At 36.1% G+C, this 22,047-nt stretch overlaps 1 long non-coding RNA gene across 2 annotated transcripts in view; it reads right to left on the bottom strand.

Annotated features, from left to right (window-relative positions):
* The window catches only part of LOC147021954 (uncharacterized), a 50,079-nt gene that overhangs the window by 3,632 nt on the left and 24,400 nt on the right, over nucleotides 1-22,047 (bottom strand). The window contains exon 3 of one of the 2 annotated variants that reach the window (XR_015061019.1): nucleotides 9,959-10,154. This is a non-coding gene — a long non-coding RNA (uncharacterized LOC147021954). Of the gene's footprint in view, nucleotides 1-8,685; nucleotides 10,155-22,047 lie in introns of those variants that run through there. The other variant, XR_015061018.1, reaches the window with a different exon arrangement.

The raw sequence follows: 22,047 nt of genomic DNA, 5'->3' as shown, positions 1-22,047 counted from the left end.
GGGCACGTCCGGAACCAAGCTGTCCGGAGAGAAACACCGCCCAGACATGTTTAGAAACAAATACTGCCCAGACACATCCAGAAACAAACCGGCCGGACGCATCCAGGGACAAACACCTGTCCGGACATAAATACTGCTCGGACACGATCGGAGACAAATGCCACCCGGACATATCCGGTGCTGAGCTGTCGAGAGACAAACTCCCATCTGGACATAAACACCACCTGGACATGTCTAGGGACAAACGTTGCCCAGACATGTCTGTAGACAAACACCATCCAGACATAACCAGAAAGAGAGAGAGAGAGAGACAGAGATAGAGACCTCTGTCTCTGTCGCTCCGGATCAGGCTCTCAAAGAAGAAGAGGAAGAAGCGTGTTCTGGCAATCACACACCAATAGTGAGACAGGAGGCGAAGCGAAAAGGCGAGAGGTGAGCGAAGAGCCAGTGAAGAGACGAGAAGCGAAGAGCCAGCGAAGAGAGACAGCAAAGAAGAGCAAGCGGCTCCGTGCTACACCTTTTATAAGCCCCGGGCGAAGGGTGGGGTGATGACCGGAAAGCGATGCCCTGTGGCCAAAATCCTGCTCCTCTATTGCACCACAGTGGCCCGAGCCATGCCATTGCCAGACTCCGGGACAGGAAACCGTCTCAATTGCCACCCGCTTTGGCACAGGTCGGAGCCCCTAACTAAACATAGGGCATGCTCTCTGAGCCCCCACCCTGGCCCTGAATGTGCTCTGAGTGCTGTCTGAATGTTGAATCACAACATACTTTCCCTGCCATCCACGGGCCCCTCATGAGTCAAAATGCACACCGGGGCCCCAAACCAAACTCCCGGATCGCCCTTCTCACGTCCCCTCCTCGTTGCCCCTGGACTTGCTGTGGTCTGGCGACCGGATGAGGGTTGCATCAATTCCGGATGCTCACCCGAGATGTACCCGGTGAGATGTGGTCGAGCTATTAACGTCTGTTGTGTGGTCAAGCATTGCGCGGTTCCGAGGACAATCCAAGTCGTGCAGTGTTCCTCAAAATAGAGTGGCGAATTGCAGTGATGCAGAGGTACGAGGGGGTGCAGGAATATTTTTTCCGTGTGCCGGATGTGTTCGTGGTCAAAGTGGTGAGGTTTGGTGAATGAGATGTGAAGCAAGGTGAGGTGCCGGTTGGAAATTGGTGTGCAGACTTGAACGAAATAATGGCATGCGATGCACGGGTGGTATAGTATGTTGTGGAGTGGTGTGGTGGATCTGAGCCATGGGAGGCATCATGGTGTGTTCATTATTTATCAATTGCTTATTGAATAGCGTGTGTGCTTGCAGGCTTGTTTTGTACCATGGCAAAAAGGACAGGGTTAGGGTAGGAATCAGAATATGAATTAGAGATAGTTACGAGACCCACACAACGCACTTTATACTGTTAACCCAATAGACATGAGGGGAGGACCAACTGCATAAAGACTAATGAAATAACTGCCTGGGAATCACTGTATGTTGCGTGCCATTGCCCTCGAGGCATGCCATTTTGTAGAACCGCAACAATATAATGCATGAAATCACTCCAAGCTCCTAATTTGAAAACTATAGTACTTACAAAAGTGATGTACACAGCGATTCGTAGCTATGATGAACAGGCATTCGACAATATGAGTGAGGAAAGTGGAAAAAAAAATTTATCATTACAAATCGTTGTGGCTTGTTCCAAGTCAAGGATAGTTGAGCAGGCAAAACAATATGGTGACTTCAGACCCCACCGAGGTTACCCAGGAAACGCCTTAAGACTCCAGATAGCGAGGTGACCAAGGATTTCCTCAAGAATGATATAAATAAATAATGCCGTTAATTATCTTCAAAAGGGGTGTTTTAATTAACCCAAAAACCCACTTTTCACTCTTGCACTTCCTTGGAGTTTTCTTAGTTTGCATGCAAAGTTTCAGGCAGCTAGGTTTTCTAGTTGTGGAGTTGTAGAGGAGCCGTAAGACACTGACACACACACACACACACACACACACACACACACACACACACACACACACACACACACACACACACACACACACACACACACACACACACACACACACACACCGTTTGAATGAGGGAATTGAAAATGTGATTTGAATGGGATATGATTTAATATTATTTGAATGGAAGATTATTTTAAATATAGTTTGAATGAGAGTTAAAAATATGATTCTAATGCGATACGATTTGAATGTACACAGCCTCTGGCTGCTTGGCTGCATCATTTTCTGGAGGTGCAGCTGTGCTGCCAATGCAATCAATGTTCCCTGTTATCAGTAAGCTGGTACTCACTTCACCAACTTCAGAAGGATGATAGGCTGAGTCAACCCACATGGTGTTAATTCAATGGTTGATCGGGGCTTGAAACTTGAGATCACAAGATCTTTTACCAGCCACCTTAACCGTTACTCAAGACCCTGATATCTTAAAACAGCCACGTTAACGGTTAAGTCAACACCAGGCTTTGAATGGGATATGATTTGATATGATTTAAAATATGGTTTGAATGCGAAACGATTTAAAATAAGATATTGCACATTCCGACCGTTTAGCGAATGGAAGATGACTTCATATAATTTGAATGGGATATTGTTTTAAAAACAGTTTGAATGAGAGAATTAAAAATACAATTTGAATGGGATATGATTTAAAATATGTTTTGAATTCAATATGATTACCTTCGCAAACTTTGTTGCGAAGGTTATGTTTTGATCGCTGTGTATTTATTTATGAATATGTGTGTTTGTTTGATATTCACATAACTCCAAAAGTATTGAACTGAATCGCAGCAAATTTGGTGGGATGATGGGTTATTATCCGAGGACCATTTGATTAGATTTTGGGAGTGATCGGGTCAAAGGTCAAGGTCAAGGTCATGAAAAAATCAAAATCGTCTTTTTACCATAGCGCGGTCAATTTGTATCCAATTTGCATGCAACTAATGCCAAAATGTTCAGAATTCAATGCCCCATCTTGTGATATGTGACATGACACAATGACGTAATAACCCTTATTAGCGGTTGGGAGTCGAAGGTCGGGGGGGGGGGTCACGACATTGCAAAATGTGCGGTTTTAGTCATAACACGGTCAATTCTTATTCAATTTCATGAAACCAACACGAAAATGTTGACTGTTCTGTTCCCCACACTCTAATACCAATTACAAAATTAAGAGTACAAAGGTCAAGGTCGAGGTCATGAAAAGGTCAAAATCATCATTTTGCCATAGTGCGGTCGATTTTTATCCAATTTGCATGCAACCAATGCCAAAATGTTGTGAATTCAATGCCCAATCTTGTGATATACTATATGACACAATGACGTCATTACCTTTGTTAGCGGTTTGGGTCAAAGGTCAGGGATGTCAATGACCTTTATTATCATAACGCAGTCAATTCGTATACAATTTGCATGTAAGTAGATTCAAAATGTTTAGAATTCAATTCCCTATCCTGTGATGTGTAATATTTGATTTATTATAATGTGACCAGTTGTCATCAGATTGACTTGACAACGACACCCAAAAAGGTCAGGGAGTTCATACAGAAATTGTACAATGTACGTGAATCAGTGTCAAACAGCAGGAAATTTAATGTTTTAGGCCATCATAACACATATGAGATGGCAGATGTGGTATGGGATTAAATACCCTCACAATCAATGGTTTCTGGGGGGGGGGGGGGGCAAAATGAAGCGTTGGCGAAGGTATGCGCTCTACTGAGTGCTCGTTCTAGTTTTATATGATTTGAGTGGGATATGATTTTAAATATGGTTTGAATGGGATATGATTTAAAACATGGTTTGAATGGAATATAATTTAAAATATGGTTTGAATGGGATATGATTTAAAATATTATTTGAATTCAATATGATTTTATATGATTTGAATGGGATATGATTTAAAATATGGCTTGAATGCGAACTGATTTAAAACATGGTTTGAATGGGATATGATGTAAAATAAATTTGAATGGAATATGATTTAAAATATGGTTTGAAATCAAAATGATTTTATATGATTTGAATGGGATATGATTTAAAATATGGTTTGAATTCAATATGATTTTATATGATTTGAATTAAATATGATTTAAAATATGGTTTGAAAGGATATGATTTAAAATACAATTTGAATGGGATACGATTTAAAATACAGTTTGAATGGGATATTATTTAAAATTTGGTTTGAATGGGATATGATATAAAATTTGGTTTGAATGGGATACGATTTAAAATATGGTTTGAATGGGATATGATTTAAAATATGGTTTGAATTCTGTATGATTTTATATGATTTGAGTGGGATATGATTTAAAGTATGGTTTGAATGGGATATGATTTAAAATATGGTTTGAAATCAATATGATTTTATATGATTTGAATGGGATATGATTTAAAATATGGTTTGAATTCAATATGATTTTATATGATTTGAATTAAATATGATTTAAAATATGGTTTGAAAGGATATGATTTAAAATACAATTTGAATGGGATACGATTTAAAATACAGTTTGAATGGGATATTATTTAAAATTTGGTTTGAATGGGATATGATATAAAATTTGGTTTGAATGGGATACGATTTAAAATATGGTTTGAATGGGATATGATTTAAAATATGGTTTGAATTCTGTATGATTTTATATGATTTGAGTGGGATATGATTTAAAGTATGGTTTGAATGGGATATGATTTAAAATATGGTTTGAATTCTGTATGATTTTATATGATTTGAGTGGGATATGATGTAAAGTATGGTTTGAATGGGATATGATTTAAAACATGGTTTGAATGGAATATGATTTAAAATGTGGTTTGAATGGGATATGATTTAAAATATGGTTTGAATTCAATATGATTTTATATGATTTGAATGGGATATGATTTAAAATATGGCTTGAATGGGATATGATTTAAAATATGGCTTGAATGGGATATGATTTAAAATATGGTTTGAATTCAATATGATTTAAAATATGGTTTGAATTCAATATGATTTAAAATATGGCTTGAATGGGATATGATTTAAAATATGGTTTGAATGGGATATGATTTAAAATATGGTTTGAATTCAATATGATTTAAAATATGGTTTGAATTCAATATGATTTTATATGATTTGAATGGGATATGATTTAAAATATGGTTTGAATGGGATATGGTTTAAAATATGGTTTGAATTCAAAATGATTTAATCACAATTAAATGACATTTATAATGTGCTAATTATTTTTCTCCATCTCAATCATGGGACCCATTGTGTTGTGAATTACAAAGTCGTTTTTTGCCTATTTTTATAGACTATACAGCAGATATAGTGAAGGGAGCAAGCCGAATGATCTGGATTTAAAGGGCCTTGTGCAGCACAAATTCACTTTGCAATGAAAATCAAATGCAATTACAGTAAAGATGGGGGTCATGCTCAATCACTTTGGATCCTTTTGATCTGATTCAAGGCTGTCGGAACGTTCCGGGGATCTTTTGAAATGGCGCTCATGATGGGACCTTTAAGCAATCACGGCAGATCAGTGTTATAAGGAACAGGAGCATGAGAAGCCGTAAATCTCCCTTTTCAAGCCTCTATTCCCGGCTCCACTTGGAACCACCACAGGCGCGTTCCCCCCAATCACCCACCCCCTCATTTTCCCCTTTTCCTTCTTCCATCCCTCACTGCCTTTACCACCCCACCCCCATCAACATCTCCCTTATTTCACCCTTCCCTCCACATCGCGCCTTGACCCGGCTCGGACCCCCGGGGCCAGCCATGGTTGCCCTTATACGGGCATATGGCGGCCTGGGGTCGGGGGTCGAGCAGGCGAGAGGGGATGTCGCTGATTGGTCCACACGGCGCCCTAATGTCAACACGTGCCAGGCTCCTATTTCTGCTGCTACCCCGACACTCCTGGTCGTTGACCACCGCTTGTGTCCGAGTGCACATTCCAACCGTTTAGTGCTCAATGACCTACCGGGCATATTCCCATTAAATTATATTACAGCACATATGGTGTATGTTTACGAGTTTAATGACGTACAAGCTGGATCGCAGTAATCTTTCCCTGCAATGCGATTCCTCCGAGGTGGGACGGCTGTAAAGAGAATGGGGGTGCAGAGGGTGGGGGTGGATCGAAAATAACCAGTTTGCTGCTGTTTGTTCGCACTTCGTGTCACGGAGTCGCGATAACCAGCTGCCTACACGAGAAATATTCCCCCTCCGAGAGTAGGAGGGAGGGCGGTTGGGGACCAGGGTACGGGGGTACGAAGATACTGGGGGATGAGGGTAGTGGGATATGAAGGTGCTGTATGGGAAATTTGGGTACTGGAGTAATATGGTATTTGTGGGGGGTAGGGGTGGAGACAGGGATTTGAATAACGGGGTACTGAGATACTTGGGAACTGGCTACTGAAGTACTCCATGGGAGACTAGAATATCAGGGAGCTACAGTACTGGAATACTGGTGTACTGGGATGATTAGAAGTGAGAGGTGGCAGTGGCAAATACAGGGGGGTTTCCTGGTTGCCTGGAACCCCCCCCCCAAACAAAAAATATTTACACTGAGTGAAGGTAGTTGTATTCAAGTTGTTATATTTAACATAGTTGCTAGTATGTCATATAGGCACTACCATCACTCAGGTAGGTCTCACGAGTCGTGATATTTAAGATTGAAACTTGAGGTTTATTGAATTCAAGCTATTTAATTTTTACTTATGCATTTAAATATTAAAATAATTAACTTTTATATCTTTTTGCACAATACATGCATATAATATCAAAGAATATGTCAATGTGCATTTATTTGAAAGCTGCAATAAAGTTTTCATAAAGTTCATATGACTTGGATTTTCTGTTATTTGGAAACCCCCCTTACCCAATTCCTAGATTTGCCCCTGGGTGGGGGAGCATGGTTAGGACTGGGATACTGGGGTACAAGCTGTTGCTGGCCATGGGGAGGGTAAATGGAGAGTTCTTTTAATATTACTTCATTAGCTCCACCAATAGTAGGTTTTTCACATGGATGGGAAAATCGACGATAAGGTGATAAAATTCTGAACTGTAATCCCACTCCTGTTTTACTGTGATTATATAACCGTTATAATCATAACCAGCCGGCTTTGTTATAGCCACAGGCTAATATTTTTAAGATTCACATGAAATCACGAACCTCATAATTAATCCAGCAGTTGAATTTTTAACCACAGAACCACACTGATAGTGTCCTGGCGATTCCCGAATGATGTATCAGGAGTTTTACTCCCCCCCCCCCCACTCACCCCAGTTGGTGGGGGGGGGAGGGGAGTAACCACTCTCTGAGGGTTCAGGGGCTTCTGCTGCCCCCTGCAGGTTGTGACTGTGCAATGTGGCAACTTCTGAACGTGCAAATTTCTGCTATTTAGGGGTGCAGCGAGGGAGGGGGGGCTCAAGGAGTTCGAGACTTCCCCTTGGCCATAGTACAGAGAGGGTAATGTCTACAAATAGACCTTATGCTCCATAAAAAATAACAGGAATAGAGTCTGACTCACATCAGCCAAAAAGGACAGCCAGGATATTAAACATAACAGCAAAGCATTCTTTAAGCATATAACGGGTAAGGAAATGGTTCCAAGGAGTGTGGGTCCATTGAGGAATAGCACAGGAGAATTGGTGGGTGATGAGGAGGACATTGCCGGCTTATTAAAGTTTTTGTTTTTTTGCTTCTACATTTACACAGGAACAGTTGGGTGAACTTACAATAGTTGAGAGTATCTATCTTTGGAGTGAGAAAGGGTTTTTTTTTTTTAGAAGAGATCCAAGTAAGAGTAGAAGTGAAGTATCAGCTCAGAAAAATTAAGGGATGATCAAGCTCCAAGGCCAGATAATAAGGGTCCTGGAGTATTGCAGGGGCTGGTGGAGCACGTAAGCCAAGCTGTTAGCGGCAATCTCAAACAGCTCGTTGGAGTCGAGAGTGGTACCCGAGAATTGGAGAGTCGCAAATGTAACACCGATATTTAATGAAGGATCTAGAGAAGAATTGGGGAACTTTCGACCTGTTAACTTGACTTCAGTTGTGGGGAAGGTGTTCGAGACATCAATTAAGGAACAGATAGGGAAACATTTGAGTAATTTTAAACTGATTAAAGGCAGTCACCATGGAGATGGATGTACGAAAGGGAGGCCATGTTTAACAAATGTAGTGTGAGTTCGAAGAAGCATTTTGACTGGATAGATGAGGGAAGTGCAGTGGATGTAGTTTGGTGAGGTACCATGTTGGAGGTTGTGAGTTAAGGTGAGGGCTTGTGGAGTAGCTATAACTGGATTGGAAACTGACTTCGTGATCGGATGCAAAGAGTGGCTGTGAGTGGGAAGATGTCTGGCTGGAAGGATGTAAGTAATGGGGTACTTCAATTAATCAGTGCGATGACCATTGTTATTTGTAATTTACATCAACAATATGGATAGTGGGGTTACGGAGTCGGTTATCTAAATTTGAAGATGGCACAAAGCTTGGAGGTGGTAACTGCTCAGATAAGAGAGGTTGGTTAACACAATTCACAGCAACTGACTTTGCCTTCGCTTCATCTATAGTTCTATAGAACTGTTCTTGATTTATGACCATCCGTTACACCTCTTACACGTGCGAGGACAGCACTTCACATCCAAAAACACACATCCTTGCGATCAAATACTCTTCTCCGATAACAATCGTTTTCTGTCTCAATAAGAACCTTTTGCATGCCGGTTATGAAACACAAGCACACATACTTCGGTAATCGCAACCATCGAATGAAGGACACAGGCAGCCGCTGTCTTCGATTCACACAACCGGACTTCTGATAACTGGCTATCGTGTGCAGCCTGTGGCTGCTGGTTGCATCATTGTCTGGGGGTGCGGCTGTGCTGCTGATGCAGTGCCTTCTCTTACCAGTACACTGGTACTCATTTTGCCGACCTCGGAAGGATGACAGGCTGAGTCAACCTCATCTTGCGTTAATTCAGCGACTAACAAGGGCTCAAACTCATGACCCTTAGATCTTGGGCCAGCCACCTGAACCGTTAAACCAACACAAAGCTTATGACTTCCGCTTGATGAACTGCAAACATCTCACGCTTGAGTTCTCATGTAATAACTTATTTGTACTTACACTTGTATTCGCTGCCACCTCTGATATATCCTTTGGATCCCCACGAGGGATGTTCAACTCAAAATAGACCAAGAAATTCCAACTTCCAATATATTATTCAATCAGTGTAAATAATTAGCAAGGCAATATTTTCTTTTTTTCCTTTGATAAATACAATGGGAGCAATTCCTTGAGAAATTCACTGATGTCCCTCATGATCATGGCCGTTGACAATAATCTCAGTTCAATTTCCACCAGAATCGGATCCGATTACAAACTATCATTCCAGTGCTTCAGAGACCCCCAGAAAACATGTTAACCCGGATTCCCCCATCTTCCCAAGCCTTGCTTGGGAACCAACCACTACATTCTGATTCTACCCATTAAGAAGGGTAACTGATTGTGTGCTGGTACCCTGGACAAATTCTACATTCCAATTCGGCACTGACTGCATCAGCGGGATAGCTGTCTCATCAATGATGCAGCAAGTGAATCGAATTTGTAATTTGATTCCGATCAAATATGCATATCCCACAGATAGAAGAGAAAGAAAAACAAAAGTACTCGATGATATGAATTAATTACATTCACGACGTAAAACAGATGTGAATGTATGAACTCCAAAAGTTACTTGACTAGTTAAATGGAGACTGTGATTAACCTCACCGTTAAAGGTGTGTGTGTGTGTGTGTGTGTGTGTGTGTGTGTGTGTGTGTGTGTGTGTGTGTGTGTGTGTGTGTGTGTGTGTGTGTAAAAGATCTGTACCAAATGGGATGAGACGGTGATAAATCGTTATTGATTTGGAGGAGGGGAGAAATGGCATAAACAGGTGTTCAGTTCTACCTCCCTCTGGCTGTTGGACCATTTCCAGCAAGCACAAATGCAATAGACCATCGGCATGTGTGGCATGGCATCTGCGACACATTTCTGGTGACTCTTCGGTGCGCCTTTATTGCTGACTTGTGTTCTCTGGCCATATCAATCGCCCTGGACTGGGTCCCTCCACCGCCTGGATCATGCACGTTTCCTGCCAGAGTACCTGGTCGAAGAAGACACGGTACAGGTTGAGTAGGCAGAATAATAATTTCCGACATTTGCTTTTCCAATAACATACTACAGTATAATCTGGTGTTAAAGTTGCAACATGTGGCTCTCATCTGATTATATTCCTAGTGTTGGCTTAATGGTTCGGGTGGCGGGCTTGGGATCCGAGGATCCAAAGTTCAAATCCCGCTCACTGTTGAATTAATACCAGGTGGGGTTGACTCTGCCTGTCATCCTTCCGAGGTCGGCAAAATGAGTGTGAGCTTGCTGGTATCCTAGTAGTGGCGACCCGTCCAGGATTATGTCCAATGGCCAAGGAGACTGCTTCGGCAGCACCAATGCTCTGCACAGAGTATGGCCCCAATGATCTGAGTATGAGGATGACACCATCCAACCCCAACAAACCATCATACCAACCCACGGTGGCTGTTTGCCTCTTGTATATATATACAATCATGATGTAAATGTTACAAAAATTGTCACAAAAACACCACATATTAAATGATTGTTACCATCTTGCAGAAAGATCAAAATGTACTTCATTCAAATAAGTAATTCTACTGTGGTCTGAGGCTCATGAAAGGGCTTGTATATAAACACATTCAGGATGATGACATTGGTGGACGTCGATGGACTTTTTGGGTTGCAGGATGGCAGGATGGTACGTCGAGGTACGCAAACTTACTTTTGAGCTGTTTAGTCTGGGTTCAAATCTCAGCCAAGCTACAAACAAACCGGTGTTTCACCGGCAAGGTGATTCGTCAATGTGTTTGCAGTCCCTCGGATGGGTGTTAAACTGGGTGTTCTATCTGCCGGCATGAGTTGGTGGAAGTTAAAGATCCCTCGGTGTCCTTTGTGAAGAGTGGGCGAGCTATCGCCGGCACCCTGAACAAATTACAAATTCCTGCTATAAGTTTTATAGGAGGGGGGGGCACTGCATCAGCGGCACAGTCGCACTCCCAGCAATGATGCAAATCTGCAGCCAAGTGCTGCATACAAAATGATGATGGATGTATTTTTGCATCAATTACAAGGACATTAGTAGACAATGGACAAACAAACAAATGGTGTATGAGACTTGAACCAGGGTTGCATTCCCTACATCACAAGCCAGGGGTTCAGATCAGAACACCAGTGGACGACAGACCAAACCATTGTATTGATTCATTTATTTATCAACCAATATATATGTAAATTCATTTTAAAATGATGTCATGTCATTGAATGAAAGAAACACCTGATATTTTGGTTAATATGGTGTATTTCAATAAAGTGTAACATACTCATACAAAAGTAAAAATTTGTACACAATTCCACTATCCAAACGAGAGGACACTCGTCGGGCGCATTGTCTCGCCTCACACGTTCGTTCTGAACAAAAATACCATAATCAACTTAACATGCCACTATTATGGCCCGCTGCTATCATGACCCATATATCTGTATCATCCATGAACCTTATTTCAGATAGTTCCTTGGTGTGGGTTATGAACATCATAAATTTAATTATTCACTCACATCGTGCCATACATCAGATATGTGAACTTTCAGATTTTTGGATAAGGATTTCAATTCAACCAATTATGGCTGGAATTCCACTTATCTGATGTACCAAGATCTAAGGGTCATGAGTTTGAGCCCTTGTCATCGTTATCACCCTATTTCCAAATACATGGATTCACACGTTACTCACATATTTATTTGTAAAGGACATGAATGATGTTGGATTCGTATAACATGTATTTTAAAGACGCAAATGTTCAAAATGGCCACCACCAGCTTCAATGCACATTCACAAAATTAAACCTGGATAGTCTTCACTCAAGGCCTGCACCAGTCTCGACATGTACATCTCACACTTGGCAGATTTCAGGATCCAGTGTATACTGGTCTTAGGAGTGCTGGTCTCACGGGGAAATTGTTTAAGAGACTTCTCTTGGCGAACACGTTAAAAATTACAACAGTGCCAGTGAGGTCTACAGAAGAGATCCTTGTGCACACCTTTCACTGTACCATCTGCCTCAAACTTGTTATGTAACCTTGAAATGGTAACATGTGATGGAGGCTCAGTTTCAAATTTCAAACAGATCTCGATTCAAATAGATATCCAAAATACAGATGTCTATTCAAATAGATATCCAAATTACAGATGTCGATTCAAATAGATATCCAAAATACAGATGTCGATTCAAATAGATATCCAAAATACAAATGTCGATTCAAATGGATATCCAAAACACAGATCTCGATTCAAATAGATATCCAAAATACAGATCTCAATTCAAATAGATATCCAAAAATACAGATCTCGATTCAAATAGATATCCAAAAATACAGATCTCGATTCAAATAGATATCCAAAATACAGATCTCGATTCAAATAGATATCCAAAATACAGATGTCAATTCAAATAGATATCCAAAATACAGATCTCGATTCAAATAGATATCCAAAATACAGATCTCAGTAGGGTAAGAATACTGATTCTGGCTCACTTTGCCCCATGTAAATGAATGGGGGATTTTCAGCGATTTATATTTTTTTTCCCTAAAAATAAATCCCCTTTTTATCCCAAGGTATATTTATTTGTCTCCCCTTTTAACTTGGAGGTTGAACCTCATTGAATTGAACACCTGGGGGTTGAACAGCTCACTCATTGAACCTATAAAGATTTGTTCATTCTCAAATTCCTTCAATAGTTTAATTTTCTTTGCACAATAATCCCCATCTAAAATATTGACAAACAAAACATTTGAATCTTTATATTTTTTAAGATACCCCTTTTGTGCCATTACGAAATGATAAACTTCTCTTAATGCTCTCATCTGACCACCTCCTGAGCCACATATCATTTTGAGATTATAGTAAATTGTTTTTTCATTGTTCAATTGATAACCATCAAAGTTTTCAGTCCATTCAAGGATATTCATTTTTTTCTTTACATCCTCTAACTTACTAGTTTTTAAATTAATTCGCTTATTTGTTTTATTTACCTTTGTTTTAGTTATTTTTTCAATAAGACTTATTTGATATTTTTCACATTCATTATGTTTTCCATTTATATACCAAGACTGAGATTTTCTCCACTCTTTAGTTTGATTAATACTTGGTTTAACCATTTATATATTGTGAAAAACGCGTGTAGCCCTTAAAAAACCCTAACCCATCTTCCCATCGTTAAAACATAATCTATTTTATACACTCTATCATACAATATCCATATGGAACACAATCTATTCCATTATCTAAAATAAATCTCTTATCATCAAAGGCTCCTAATGCCTTTTTATTTACTTCTTCACTATATATGTTATGTTTATAACTTCTTATTGTATTCATTTTCCTATATTCTTCTTTCTTATTCATCAAACAATTATAATAATTTCTAAAAGTTATTGATTTCTTTATTACATATTTCTTTATTCCCTTTAACCTCTTATCAATCTGTTCACCATACTTATAAGCATATGCCTTTGCTCTCAATCCAATAAACTCACTCATTACTTTTCCACCCAACTCATCCTTAAACTTACCAATAACCTTTTCATTCTTTTTGGAAAATAACTCACTCTTCTTGCTGAAATTACTTGTATCATATACTCCAATATTTTTCTTCATATCTTCATAAACATCATCAGTTTTTATATCTAGGATAAAACTATCAGTATCCATATACAACAATGAAACATTTTCACCATACTCTTTCTTTAAGTCATTATACAAATAATCATACATCAATATCTTTGATAAATCAAGAACTGCTGTTCCAATATAAATTGGTTTATCCATTACAATACTTTCCTTTTTCATATGAATTGCAGAAAAGTTCTCTGAAAAAACCTCTTCTCTCTCAAAACTTGGTTTATTTATCAATCTCGAAGCTTCTTTCAAGATGTTGCGAATCTAATGTTTTGTCTGTTTCTAACATTTTCCGTAGTCTTTCCAAATACAGCATTATTCATTAATTTATAAAAGTCCCTTCAAATTTTACTTTTGTATTTGCTCTCATATCTGTATTGAATTGAATATACTTTTTCACCCAAGGACTTTGTTTAAATTTTTAAAACTCTATGAATTTTAGCTACTCTCAATCCTTCTCTCAAAAACTGTTTTAAGCTTCTCTGATGCAAAACATATCCTCTTTATCATAGAATGTTGTTAATAACTTTTCTGTTGATTTACCTTTAATATTAAAACTTTTATGATAATCACTTAACCATTCTTTCTTTGGAGTTTCTTTCTCACATGCAAAAAGGAAGATCTTTATGCTTATTATGAAGATCACTCGGGTACCTCAAATCAACTTCAAAATAATAACCTTCTTCTTCGTCATTCAATTCCTCTTGAGAAGAAATAACAATATTCATCAAAGCCTTTTCATAATCCTTTTCTTCCACCCACTCTAATTTACCATAAGGCAGAGATTGAGACATTGCCCATCCATACAAATTATTAGCATCAAAATACATCAAATAATTACTATCTTTTTCACTATTATAATTTGGAAGATATTTATTATTTGCTTTAGCATATCTTTTGAACATACTTGTGATATTCCACCTCTCTTGGACTTCTCAATCATCAAAAGCATATCAACATCACTGATTAAATCTATATCTTGTTTTGTCATTTTCAACATTGCACTCCAAGCTAAACCAGGAGCTGTGAAATAGTGGGCAGGGTCTAATCCATAACAATTTTTATTATGACAGAGTGTTCTAAAAGCCTCAAACACATCAGCTAACAATAAAACATCTGTTTTTAGATATAAATCATGATATTCTCCAAGGTTCTTTATCTTAAATATTTTCCATATTTCTTGTGCGTGTTTATATTCCTTATCACTTATCTCTTCTTCATAAAGGTTATTATAGAAACTTTCTTTTGAAGGAAGTTGTGTTTCTTTAAATCTCATAAATGAATCCATATAATCATAAGGATAAATTCCCTTACTTGTAAGAATTTTCTCTTTACTTTGAATTTCATTCCTTGTTTGAATTTCCTCTCGTAAGAATTCCTTCTTTAATCAGAATTTCATCTTTAATCTGAATTTCCTCTTTAGTTCGAATTTTCTTTATAATTAGAATTTCATCTTCAGTTAGAATTTCCTCTTTACTTTGAATTCTCTCTTTAATCTGAATTTCCTCTTGAGTGAGAATTTCCTCTTTTGGAAAGAATGAATTAAGATTTGGAAAAGAGTCCGTGGAGCTTAGATTTGATGCGAGGTAGGCTAGTGGTGTTCCCATAAACTTGTAAGAATCTAAAAACCTAATACGAGTTATAGGTTTTGTGAATATCATTTTTGTAAATGAAATATACTTTTGACTTGTGTTTGTTATAGCAGAAATATTCCCTGGTGTTTTTGAAAGTTCATTTATAAATAGATGTGTATCATAGTTGGCGCTGTTGTGAAGAAAGACTGGAATAAAAGAAGGTAATTTATAATTAAGATTACAACAGGAATGAGCGGGACCTCTATATTTACCAGTAAGATGACAATGGTCTCTAACTTTAAACTCCTTAATTTCCCCCTCACAAATATGACAGATATTGTTCATTCTAAATTCTAATTTTTCTTCTTTGGTTAATTTCATCGGTTCATTTGTTTCTTTCATTAATTTAGTGAGTCTTATACAATCCTTTTCTAATCGTTTTACAAACTCTTGTGAAGCATTTTTTCCACGATAATGTTCAAGTTTGTTATACTTTTCTCCAACAGATGATTTGATATAATAACAAAAACCACAAGGAATATGTTTTTGATATTTATTTGTATATGGTTCTTTTGGATTAGGAGAAGCAGTATTTATCTTTTAAGGATACATTTCAAAATCAGCGTATATCACAAATGGGTGCATGATAGATTTATTATAATCTTCAAAATAAATCTTTTCACCAGGTTTAGGCATTGTAATTACAGCTGATTTATGATTACTACAATATTTTGAATGTTGTTCTAATCGTTCTTTTGTATGAAATGAATTAAGACATCGCTACAAGGATATATTTTGTTTGCTGTTCTGAATACCTGAGAAGAGATTAATCTTGATAAATTATTGATGTATGTGTAATGTGAATTCTTTCCAACACTAAAATATAAAAGGTCAATGTGTGTTTCTTCATTTTTATAGTTGTTTGAAATTTTTAATATTTGAACTTTGTTTGTATCCGTTAATCCATATACATTAATAGAAAGATTATTCTTTTTCTCAAATTTAGGAATATCTGTTAATGGCATTGGGAATTTAAAATCTTTAATGTTCAAGGTATTCTCATATTTCATATATTGTTTTACTCTTTCTGAATTACATTTTGGTGGATGTAAGTGAGCAAGAACAGACCAGAGAAAACATTTATTATCATTGTTCTTAATATTAACAACTGCCTTCTTTAGTTTTATTTCTTTTGGTAATTCAATATAAGAAGAAGCTTTAAGAGGGTTTGATTTTAGAATGTGTATATCTAAAAAGATGATTTTTTTAATATTGAATCCACTTCCTACCACTGTATTATCAACATCCTCCTCTTGTCTTGATAGTTCTTCATAAACCCCACTATTCAAAAAATCTTGAAATGATGTTATAAAATGAAGATCTGTTCTCATATAAGGAGTTTGTTCTTCATCTTGTCTTTTCATATTCATTTTCACTCCCATATAAAACTTTAAAGTTTTTATTTCTTTTAATGTCTTTTTAATAAATTTTTCAACATCGGGTTTCACTATTTCAATTGATTCAGCTATTGATGATGGACTGGGTTCTCCAAATTGAAAAATCCTTATTTTTATATGCCCTTTAAATGCCTCATCAGTGTTTTTAATATAATAGTCTCCCTTTACTTTAAACTCATTTTTCTTGTGTTTTTGTGATTGAAGATGTTGATTATAACTACTCTTCAAAACATCCTTTGAACAGATATCACAATGTTTTCTTTCCAACTCAAGAGGAGATATTTGATGAAATAGATTAAATGTGTGTTTGTTGGTTCGGAGGTGTTTTCTATAATGTTTATATTCGTGATTACAAACATCGCAGTACGTTGTATTCACCATATTTATAGAATAAAACTTTGCTTAAACTAAAATTTTCTTGATGAAAATTTCGTTTAATTTATAGGTGAATCTGTGCTTAAAAACATTTTATCCTCCAACTTTTTCACTTAATAAATACAATGTTTCAAGACACAAAAGACAAGTTTCAATCAATCTCTTCATCTGTTAAAGATACTGAGAAATATGTCAAGGATGTAAAATTGAACAAAGATAAATATAACAACTATTGGATAAAAACTATTATGGTAAATAATATGAGTTCTTCAATTTCCTTCAGTGGAAGGGCTTTTAGTATACCTGGTAGAACATCAATTAAAGTATCTCTAACAAAAGTTTCTCCTCTCCTTCTAGTAATATATTCAAAACTAGAAAAAGCAATGAAACAAGAAAAAGTATCAAAGAACAAAAACCTTATGGATGAAGCTTTAGAAAGAAAAGATAAGACCATCTGTAATATGCAAGGAGAAATTTGTATTTTTTTCAACAACCCTAAAGATGTAAATCTTGATGAAATAAAGGATGTTAATATATCAGGTGAAATGACATTTCGTTCAATAGTAGTTAACGATAATTTTAAAATTACCTTTAATATAAAAAATGTTGTCGTTGAATCTGATAATGAAAAAAGTATATCGATATCGATGGTAATATACAACTGAAAGTATAGATGAATTTCAGTTTAAGTAAAGTTTTACTTTATAAATATGCTAGACTTTCCTGATTCTCCATATGACAAATTTGAGAATTGTCCTGCGTGTGAAAGACAGGGATTAAACACAGAGTCAAAGCCTATAAACAATGTATATTCTGTGATTATCTTCTAATTAATGATAATAAAAAATATAAAAAGGAAAATAATTCTTTTAGATTTACACCAAAAATGAATTACTTTACAAGATTGATTAGAGAAATGAATGTAAAGTATGAGGATGATAACACACCTTTCCTTACAAGGGAAGAAACTGAACGTATAAGAGAAATGTTCAAAGGATTGTTGTTGTATATTATTCATGGATGTAATTTTCAGGGAAATATCAACACAAGATATTGTATAAATAAAATAATGGATTATCTTGAAATTAAACCTGAACTTAGGATAAAATATAGAGTTTCTAAAAAGCCAATAATAAATTAAATAACCTGTTTTTCAAATATATAAATGAATGATTTTTTACCTATTTGGGAAAATAAGATAAAATTTAACAACCATAAAAATCTCCCAAATTCATTAAGATGTCTCATAGTTGGTTCAAGTGGATGTGGAAAAACCTGCTTACTTTTAAAAATGCTCCTCACTCCCAACTTTTTAGATTATGATAATTTAATAATTTTCACAAAGTCGAGTTTTCAACCAGAGTATCAACTACTCTCACAAGGTTTTAATGCTGGTCTTCAAAAAGAAGATATAATAGGTTTATTTAAACGTCAAAAAACCTAAATGATTATAACATTGAAGATATAATTCAACTATTTTGTGATACACAGAGATGTAAAAAGAAATCAAATCTTATAACTTGTATTCTTAGTGATAATACGGATGATATACCGTCTCCCAAGATTTGGATAAATCAAAAAGAACCTCAAGTTATCTTTGATGATTGTGTTAATGAGAGAAACCAAAGCGGTAATGGACAGCTACTACACAAGAGGGAGACATTCTTCTTGTAATTGTATTTATCTTAGTCAATCGTACTTTCAACTTCCTCGTCGTTCCATCAGAAACAATGCTAATACTTTTATTTTATTCAAGTTAAATTCAATAGATATCAATAATTTTTGGAGAGATAATTGTTCTACATTATGTAGTAAAAAGAAATTTGAGGATTATATGAAGCACCACGACTGAAAAATATAAATATATTGTTGTGAAACAAGATGAGATATTAAGGGATATATTTTTTGTTTTATAAACAATTACATATATAAATGACAACTATTATTATAAATCTTGTGGGTAAATCTGCTTCTGGAAAAACTTTCATAAATCAAGGTTCTTGTGTAGTACAAATGAGAATATTGTAAATTTACTTAAAAAACACCCCGTGATACGCATTGTATCAACAACAACTAGAGCAATAAGACCTGGAGAAGTAAAGGTGAAGATTATCACTATATTTCAGTGGAGGAACATATGCGATTGAGGAATGAAGGACAAATATTTGAGGAGGTTTCTCTTGGTACAACAAAATATTCACATTGTAAGAGTGAGTTAAAGAAACTAAAATCTGGTGGTGTTGGGATATTAGAAACTAATCCAGAAGGAGAGACAAATTATTAAATATCTGAGCGGAGTGAAGATTTTATCATTCGGTTTTGATGTTGATGAAGAAACTCAACACAAACGTATGAAAAGCAGAGATGCAAGGATTAGTGAAGAAGAAATTACAACTCGCATTAATGTTAATAAAGAATTTGATGAAATATTTAAAGAAAAGGATTTATTTGAACACATCTACTTGAATGATGAAGAAAAGGAAAATTTCCCTGTTGATCTTTACAATTCATTAAATGATATTTTACAATAAATAAATGGATACAAAAGAAAGAGCAAGAAGATTTAAGGAACATCAAGAGTTGGTTTCAAAAGTTGTAAAACAACAGGAAGACATAAAGAAGAAAGACAGACAGAAACTAGCAGGGCGAAGAAGCATTTGAAAAAAAAACAAGAGAAATTTTTTAAACCACTTTTAAAAACTTCCCAAGAAAAAATGAAAGATGTTTCCACAGTTCCCACAGTAGAATATACTCCTAGAAAGCTTCAAATGTTAAAAGATTTCAGTCAAATGACGGAGGAAGAATTAGAGCATTTAGGAGAATTAGAATATGATGATGAAGGTTTATTTCAACAACTGGAAGAGATTAATCAACCCCCTGATTATATTGTGAATGCTGTTCAAAACAATGAATATTCAGCGGATTCAAAAACCAAAGCAGGACTCATTCCAACAGAACAACCAGCAATATTTCATCTTGTTCAAGAAAAGGTATTGATATTTAATGATGAATTAAGGTTCTTAAGTTCTGCTCAACCCCCTGTTAAACTAACTCCGAGATTAATGTTTCTTCTCACAAAAGATGGAAGACAAGGTTCAACTGTGAGGGATGAATCAAAGTATATTGATAAACCATTGGATATGGAAAATAATGATGATAGAGTATATATTGATTTGCTGAACACTCTAAATTATAAGGTTATTCTTTCTGGTAAAAGTAGGAAGAATGAGAAGGAGAAACACATTATTCAGGCTTTAAGTATCCTTGGTTCAGGTATTAGTTTTCTTCCAAATGACCCATCGCAATTAGTTAATAGACTGTTATTGTTGTTCGGCAGTAAGAAGGCTGGAAATAACAATTGTTTTAATGAAGCATCAGCCATTTTAGACCAGTTGATGAACATGAAAATAATTAATAAATCTCAATATAAAGACATTTTAACTCATATTAAATAAGATGAGAAGCACAATCCTGAGTTTTAATTTCACAACAAGCGACCACACATCTTCATTCCCATACCCACTACAACTTGACACAACAAAAGAATATGAGGCATCTTTATTGTCCATGGAGACTTATAATACCTTATTTAATATAACCGAGAAAAATGACAAGTTTAGTTATAATCCGGGAAGTGGATACAAAACGATAACAGTCTCACCCGGAGCATACGAGATTTCTCAAATATCTTCCGAAATTGCTCGTCTTATGAAAGAACAGGGTGATGAACCAAAAAATATTGTTATAAACATTCAAAAACATACTTCAAAATCAACGATTAAAGTTAAAAAATAACTACAAGGTTGATTTCACAATTGATAATTCATTTAGAGAGTTATTAGGTTTCTCCTCAAAAAAGATTGAAACTAATGGGACGTTTTACAGTGATAATGTCATTCAAATATCCTCAGGAATAAATTCGGTGTTAATTCACTGTGATTTGATTGATGGTGCTTATAATGATGGATTAAAAACAAATACAATATTTTCATTCAGCGCATACTCAACCCCAATTGGTTATAAATTCAATATGGAGCCTAAAAATTTGGTTTATCTACCTGTGTCAGGAAAAACCATACACAGAGTAAATTTTAGGATAACCGACCAAGATAATCGTGTGATTTCTTTTAATGGAGAAGTTATATCCATCAGAATTCACCTACGTGAAGTTTTTCAATAAATAAATACGATGGTTATTGTGAGGAAGCACGAGTTGGGAAAATATAAAATAATTACAGGGGATGGGATGTTCCTTTCCCGTACTACAAGGGTGAAGGTATGTATCTTGGTAGAGGATACTATAAACCTAAGAGACAAAGGGGTGTTGGACATCAATTTAGAGGAGATGGGATAATTGATACTCTCATGGGTATTGGTTCAACTATTCTTAAACATAAAGACCTAATTGGTTCAACTGCTTCTGCTGTGGGAAATGTAGCAGGTGCTGTAAAGAGTATAAAAGATGCTCAGAAAGAATCTCATAAATTACAATAAATAAAAAGAAATTAAGAAAGGTAAAACTCAGTTGTCCCCCAAGAACGACAGAAAATAATTCAAATACTTGGATCAGGGTTTCAAAAGTTTTAACATCTTTTTCCTAAATAAATACAAGTATGGAAGCAATTGATAGTATCTATGATTTGGATGATACTATTATTATCTCAAACTCCACTAAAAAGAAGATTACTTCAAGGTAAATGCAATAACTGGAACAGACTGGAATACAAATGGTACAAAAAGTTTTGAAATAAATAATCAACAAACCTATTTGAATCTCTCCGAAAGTTTCTTGTTGTGTAAATTTAAATTCACTAAGGCTGGGAATAACACAAACGCTACACT

The sequence above is a fragment of the Eptatretus burgeri genome, chromosome 8, assembly GCF_056783735.1.
Source record: "Eptatretus burgeri isolate ZD-2024b chromosome 8, Ebu_testis_v1, whole genome shotgun sequence".
Classification (NCBI taxonomy): Eukaryota; Metazoa; Chordata; class Myxini; order Myxiniformes; family Myxinidae; genus Eptatretus; species Eptatretus burgeri.
Note: the sequence above shows the minus strand (reverse complement) of the source record. Positions and strands in the feature narration are given on the sequence as shown.